We start from the raw sequence: 6,216 nt of genomic DNA, 5'->3' as shown, positions 1-6,216 counted from the left end.
GCTGCTACTGGGTGCTGGATGAAAGAGCATCATCTCTGGCCGACTGCCTTTTCCCAGTCGGTCACGGGGAGCAGCTGTCGGTGCCCAAACACTTAAGTGCTGCTTCCTCTTCCCACTCTGGTGTGGAGCTGTGCCCAGCTAGTGTGTCACCACCTCCATGTCGGGGACAAAGACAGGGCCCACAACATGCCTTGCATCTGTCAGCATGCGTAGCCTGGGACAGCATTGAGGGAGCTTACACTTCTCGTGTTTCAGTTACTTTTGGTTGCCAAAAGTTAGCTCTTTGGGAACTGAGTAAATACTGCGCACCTTGTGCACGGTGTGGTCTAGACTGGCCTGGGGTTGCTGGCAGCGTGCTGTGCGGTCAGGCTGTTCTCGCCTTAGTATCTCTGTGCCAAGGCTTTGTGGAGAAAACGGCTGCTTATGGTGTCTGGAAGACCTGTGCAGGTTTGCTGTTTTATTTGTTAGACTAGACAGCAGCTATTGTACCGGGTTCCTGGCTTCTGGAAAGCAAATGGAGTCAGCTGTATACTCGGGGGCTGAAGCTTTCTGTGGAGAAACACTAATATATGGTGTTTTTCCTAAACTGTGGTTCCATCAGTCTTCCCATGCCCTTAGCAAAAGGGATTGTGAGGCACTGGAAATTTTCTTACCTAGATGAAGAAGAATCTTGTTCCTCCCAGGCACTGTGCACTTCTAGCCTACTAAGAGTTTTCCACTCACTTGCTACCCTTACAAGTTATAGATGAATTGCGAACCTGAGCAGAGGAGGATCTGCTGAGATGACACCTTGCTCCTTGCCGTTGATTTCTCTAGCACATGCTTCCACTGTTTGGTGGTGGTGGTAAGATAAACCAAATGACAGTGTTTATAGCATGTGTGGTTTGATTGGTGTGGCAGTGATCAAAACCTTGCTGTGACTCTCTTGGCAAAAGGGATTCAGTATAGCCCATTGCCATGAATTACAGATTTTTGAGGTGCTGCTTACCTTTTCTGCCAAACACACAATTCTGGTAATAAAAAGGTGTAGTTTCAATCTGATCTTCTCTTGCACCAGCCGTTTCTCACCACAGACCCCGGTGTGCAGTGGAGGGTTGTTTCAAAACAACAAGACCAAGGAGTACGAACAACAAGTTCGTACTCCTTGGTCTTTTGGAAACAAAGTGATGTATTTTTGACCTAGAACTATTGCTCTTGTTCCCTGTGACCCAGCTGGTCAAAGACATTCCCTTTCAAGTATTAGCAGGCTTTCCTTCTGGGGTATTTAGTCCTGAAATCTTTGTGCACTGGCTAAATGGCTATGCCCCTTTACTGGTTAGTGTAGCGATAGGGGCTTTGAAGTGAGCTTTAGCACTGTCCTTAGAGCGTGATGTGTAACTGAGATTTGGATTCTGTCAGTTAATGTTGTAGTAGCAGTTGTGTTGGTCTCTTTGCCATGGGCTGTTGTCCTGTGACGTGATTTTTAAAAAAAATTATCTTTTAGGAAAGATTTGTGTTTCTCTAAAATTTGTAGGTAAAAGTCGCTTGGAAGCCCTTGTATTCTGAGCGTTTCCATTTCTTTTGCCCCTCTTAGCCCATTGAGATCCATCCATGCCATGTATTGGGAAGGGCATGTGCCTGGGTATCACAGGGGCGGAAGGGTTTTGTGTGTTGGTGTTGATAAGATAGTCTTTGAGGATCTTGCGCTGTGGTCAAAGTTGGCCAAGAACAGGGCCCTTAACGTATAATAGCAGCATTCAGTTTGTGCTGATACTAGGGGTTTTGTCGGAGGCTTGCATAACCCTGCTAGGAAGCCGTGCCAGGCCTTGGTGCTGCCTTTGTTCGCGGATGCCCATTCCCAGAACAATTGCCATGCTATCGTCTGCTTTCAGACAGCTCCCGCCGAGACTTTATCTTTTAATGCTGCGTGTACCTCTGCATGGCACTGAGCTACTTGCAAAATGTTTCAAATAAATACCCATTTTGTTCTCCAGAAGGCATGCGGAAAGGACTGCATAATCCGCATCTGAGAGGATGCCGAGTGGACGAAGGAATAAATGTGTCCAGATGAGTCCCAGCACACAGGAAACTGAGCGCTTCTTTTTTCCTAATTATTGCAGATGCAGGGAGAGGACTCTTCCTTGCAGGAACATCTTCTTGGAGCCAGTGACCCACAAGGAGATCCGTAATGGGTTCACGTAGGGCATTTATTGAGTGAATGCTGTCTCTTAGGAGACTTGAGATCTATGCTATCTGGAGCATATCTGGACATTTGCAGAAACATTGCTTTTATAAACTGATTTGTTTGTAGTGAGCAAAGTGAACAATAAGTAGCAAGATCTTGTGCGTGTTTTGGGTTAAATGAAATTTGAAATTGCATCTCATTTTGGAGTCCTTTGGGCTATTGTAAAACTGCACATTTTCTGAGCCTTTAATATACCTTTTTCCATCTTGTTTTGATAGTTCTATGTTCCTTCTCTGCTATGGAAGCTGGGATGCTGCTGGTCTTCTCTGAGCTGCTGCCTTGTTTGTTTTTTTGCTGAAGCTATAATTAGCCATTGTCTAGCCAATCCCCTTGAACTCTCAGGGCTGGTGGGATAGTATGTATACATTCATTTTGCAGACACTGTATATGAAAAAAAAAAAATTGCCATCACTCTGGAAAAAGAAAAAAACAGTTTCAGTATGGCAGTGGTGGAAATAAATGCAATGCAGAAGAAACTGGTGGTACCAGGGAGCTGTGTGGTAAGATGAGCATGACCTGAATGTCTTTTTCTTTCCTGTAGTTCAGCCTATACATCTAAAGGTTCATGATTGTTGATTCCTGAGAGATCCCGTGTCTGCTATCACTCTGTGTGCCCACATCCTCTGGTGAGGGGGGGCAGCAGGCAGTCCGAACCTTGACCTATAATTAGGAGCTGACTAACAAATATTCTCTGCCTAGTGCTTATGTAAAGATATTTGTCACGCTGGGGGTGGCAGGGAGGGACGGAGGAGCAGATTCATTACTGGGGTGCGAATCAAAACACTGTGGGCACATGCAGCAACTAGCACCTTCTGAGGCAGAGGAGGCATTGCTCAATCCCGTTCCCTGACTCTCTGGTAGGAAGCTGGCTGGTTGAAGGCTGCAAGTCCAGTACTTACCTGGGGCCAGGCTAGTTATGCTGCGTAGTTACGCTGGTCAGACGTGCCTTTTGTGGCTGGAGCCTGTACTGGCAACAAGGTGTTAGCTAAGGCACTGCTAATTGATGTTTTCCTTCTTAGGAGCAGAATAAATAAATGAAGCTGCTGCGTCGTTGCTGGTTTTGTGCGGTTTATTTTCAGTCCGGAAGCCTTCTCCTGGGAATAACTTGTTGCATAGGAGCACAGGCCTTAATTACAGTGGCAATACCTGTATTCTGCGCGTTACCCTAATCAGAGTTGACCTAGCTCATGCAGTCGCTATGAGCAGTCTCTCTCTGCCTTGATTTACTACGTGCCCAGTCGTGTGCCGTGCCGCCTAGTTCATCGGCTCTGATGTGAGGAAAGCCAAAGGGCAAAGGTTGAGGTTCAGGCACAGGGAGGTGGTCGGAGGGTCCCTGGTTTGGGAGACTGTGTGGATGGAGGTGAAAGCTGAGGATGTGGTTTGAGCTGAGCAGTTCCTACTTGCACAGTGAGCACAGTGATTCACGCTGTTGCTTAGAATAAACTTGCTTTTAAAAGCTACTTTTATTCTGTGGCCCACTTCAAATCCTCTCCTGGGGGGAAGGAAGATTCTGCTGATAAAGCCTTTTTTCTACTCTTACCACAGGTAAACTTTAACGGTGCTTCCACTGTACAGTGTCAGAAACAGGAGGCACTTGAAACAAAAGCGAGAGGTCCTCCAGTTTATTGCCTTGCTGTCTCTCTCTCTCTCTTTTTAAGGCTTATTTGAGTCCTAAACCCTGCAGCCAAGAAAATGCTGTTCTGGCAAAACTGCAGAATCTATTCTTGTTAGCTTTGGCATTTTTTTCCCCCCGTCTTTTTTTTTTCCTTTCCTGTCATCTGGGACAGAAGAGCATTACTACAGTTAATTGTCCTCTTTTGTAGTGGCATAAGTGCTATCCCTGGAACCAGCTCAGCTAGCTAATGGCTTTTAGAAATAAAGTACTAAAGATGTATTCCTAATCTGTGGAGTTAAAAATTCAATATGTAAAGTGCTTGGGTTGCTGAGTACATTAATATCTGTACAAATGAACACTGCAAGTCCTAATGATAGCAATTAGTATTTTATCTGATACCTGGGTCTGTTTTAATGCTCTGAGAATTGAAAACAAATCCTCCAGTGGAGATTTTTCCCCTGTGCTTTTTGGTGTGTTCATAAGTCTAGCTTTTAAACTGCTAAAATAATCATGTCTTGTGAAGCTTTTGTGGGGGGAAGGTTCTCTTAAGAAAATCAGCTTATCTACTCTCCTATACTGGGAAGGGACATCTCTTTTTTTGGATGTCTTCAACAAATAGGCAGGTTACTGTCTTAACAAGCGCAGGGCCCGGCCGAGCCCCCGGCTCCGCTGCGGGGCCAGCCGGAGACCCAGGGCTCGAGCAATACTCATAGAAGCGTAGAACAGTTTGGGTGGGAAGGGACTCTCTCTCTCTCTTTTTAAGGCTTATTTGAGTCCTAAAACCTGCAGCCAAGAAAATGCTGTTCTGGCAAAACTGCAGAATCTATTCTTGTTAGCTTTGGCATTTTTTTCCCCCCGTCTTTTTTTTTTCCTTTCCTGTCATCTGGGACAGAAGAGCATTACTACAGTTAATTGTCCTCTTTTGTAGTGGCATAAGTGCTATCCCTGGAACCAGCTCAGCTAGCTAATGGCTTTTAGAAATAAAGTACTAAAGATGTATTCCTAATCTGTGGAGTTAAAAATTCAATATGTAAAGTGCTTGGGTTGCTGAGTACATTAATATCTGTACAAATGAACACTGCAAGTCCTAATGATAGCAATTAGTATTTTATCTGATACCTGGGTCTGTTTTAATGCTCTGAGAATTGAAAACAAATCCTCCAGTGGAGATTTTTCCCCTGTGCTTTTTGGTGTGTTCATAAGTCTAGCTTTTAAACTGCTAAAATAATCATGTCTTGTGAAGCTTTTGTGGGGGGAAGGTTCTCTTAAGAAAATCAGCTTATCTACTCTCCTATACTGGGAAGGGACATCTCTTTTTTTGGATGTCTTCAACAAATAGGCAGGTTACTGTCTTAAAATAAAATCTGTTTTGTTGATAGGCTTAAAATGAGGCCAGCTTGTTGTCTTTACCCCAGCTGGTGGAGTGGTAGTAGCAGGGGTGAGTGGATGCTATAATCAGAGAATCACAGAATCTCTGGGTTGGAAGGGACCTTTCAAGGCCATCTCGTCCAGCTCCCCAGCAGTCAGCAGGGACATCTGCAACTAGAGCAGGGTGCTCAGAGTCCCGTCCAACCTGACCTGGGCTGTTCCCAGGGATGGGGCATCTACCACCTCTCTGGGTGACCTGGGCCAGGGTTTCACCACCCTCATTGGGAAAAATGTCTTCCTTGTATCCAGTCTAAATCTTCCCTCTTTTAGTTTAAAACTATTACCTCGTGTCCCATCACGACAGGCCCTGCTAAAAACTCTGCCCCCATCTTTCTTGTAAGACCCCCTTAAGCCCTGGCAGCTGCAGGAAGGTCTCCCCGGAGCCTTCTCTGCTCCAGGCTGAGCCCCCCCCAGCTCTCCCAGCCCGTCCTCCCAGCAGAGCTGTTCCAGCCCTGGAGCATCGCTGGGGCCTTCTCTGGCCCCGCTGCAGCAGGTCCGTGTCTCTCCTGTGCCGAGGGCTCCAGAGCTGGACGCAGCCCTGCAGGAGGGTCTCCCCAGAGGGGGGCAGAGGGGCAGAACCCCCTCCCTCGCCCTGCTGGCCACGTGGCTTTGGGGGCAGCCCAGGACACGGGTGGCTTCTGGGCTGTGAGCGCACATTGCCGGCTCATGTCCAGCTTTTCACCCATCAGCACTCCCAAGCCCTTCTCCATGGGGCTGCTCTCCATCCCTTCATCCCCAGCCTGTGCTGGTACCAGGGCTTGCCTGCCAAGCTGGAAGTGCATCCCTTCTTACTGCATGTGACAAATGCTTCTTTTGGCTGAGGTTGATTAGAAACAAAAAAACCCTATCCTGTTTTGTACTCTGTTACAAGCAGCTCCTCCAGGCCTGCGGGAGAAGGGGTTCAAATGGCTTGGCTGAATGTAGGCAATATATTTTACCCTTACCCTCT

Source organism: Phaethon lepturus, unplaced genomic scaffold (assembly GCF_000687285.1).
Source record: "Phaethon lepturus isolate BGI_N335 unplaced genomic scaffold, ASM68728v1 scaffold11748, whole genome shotgun sequence".
Classification (NCBI taxonomy): Eukaryota; Metazoa; Chordata; class Aves; order Phaethontiformes; family Phaethontidae; genus Phaethon; species Phaethon lepturus.
This window is presented reverse-complemented; position numbering follows the sequence as displayed.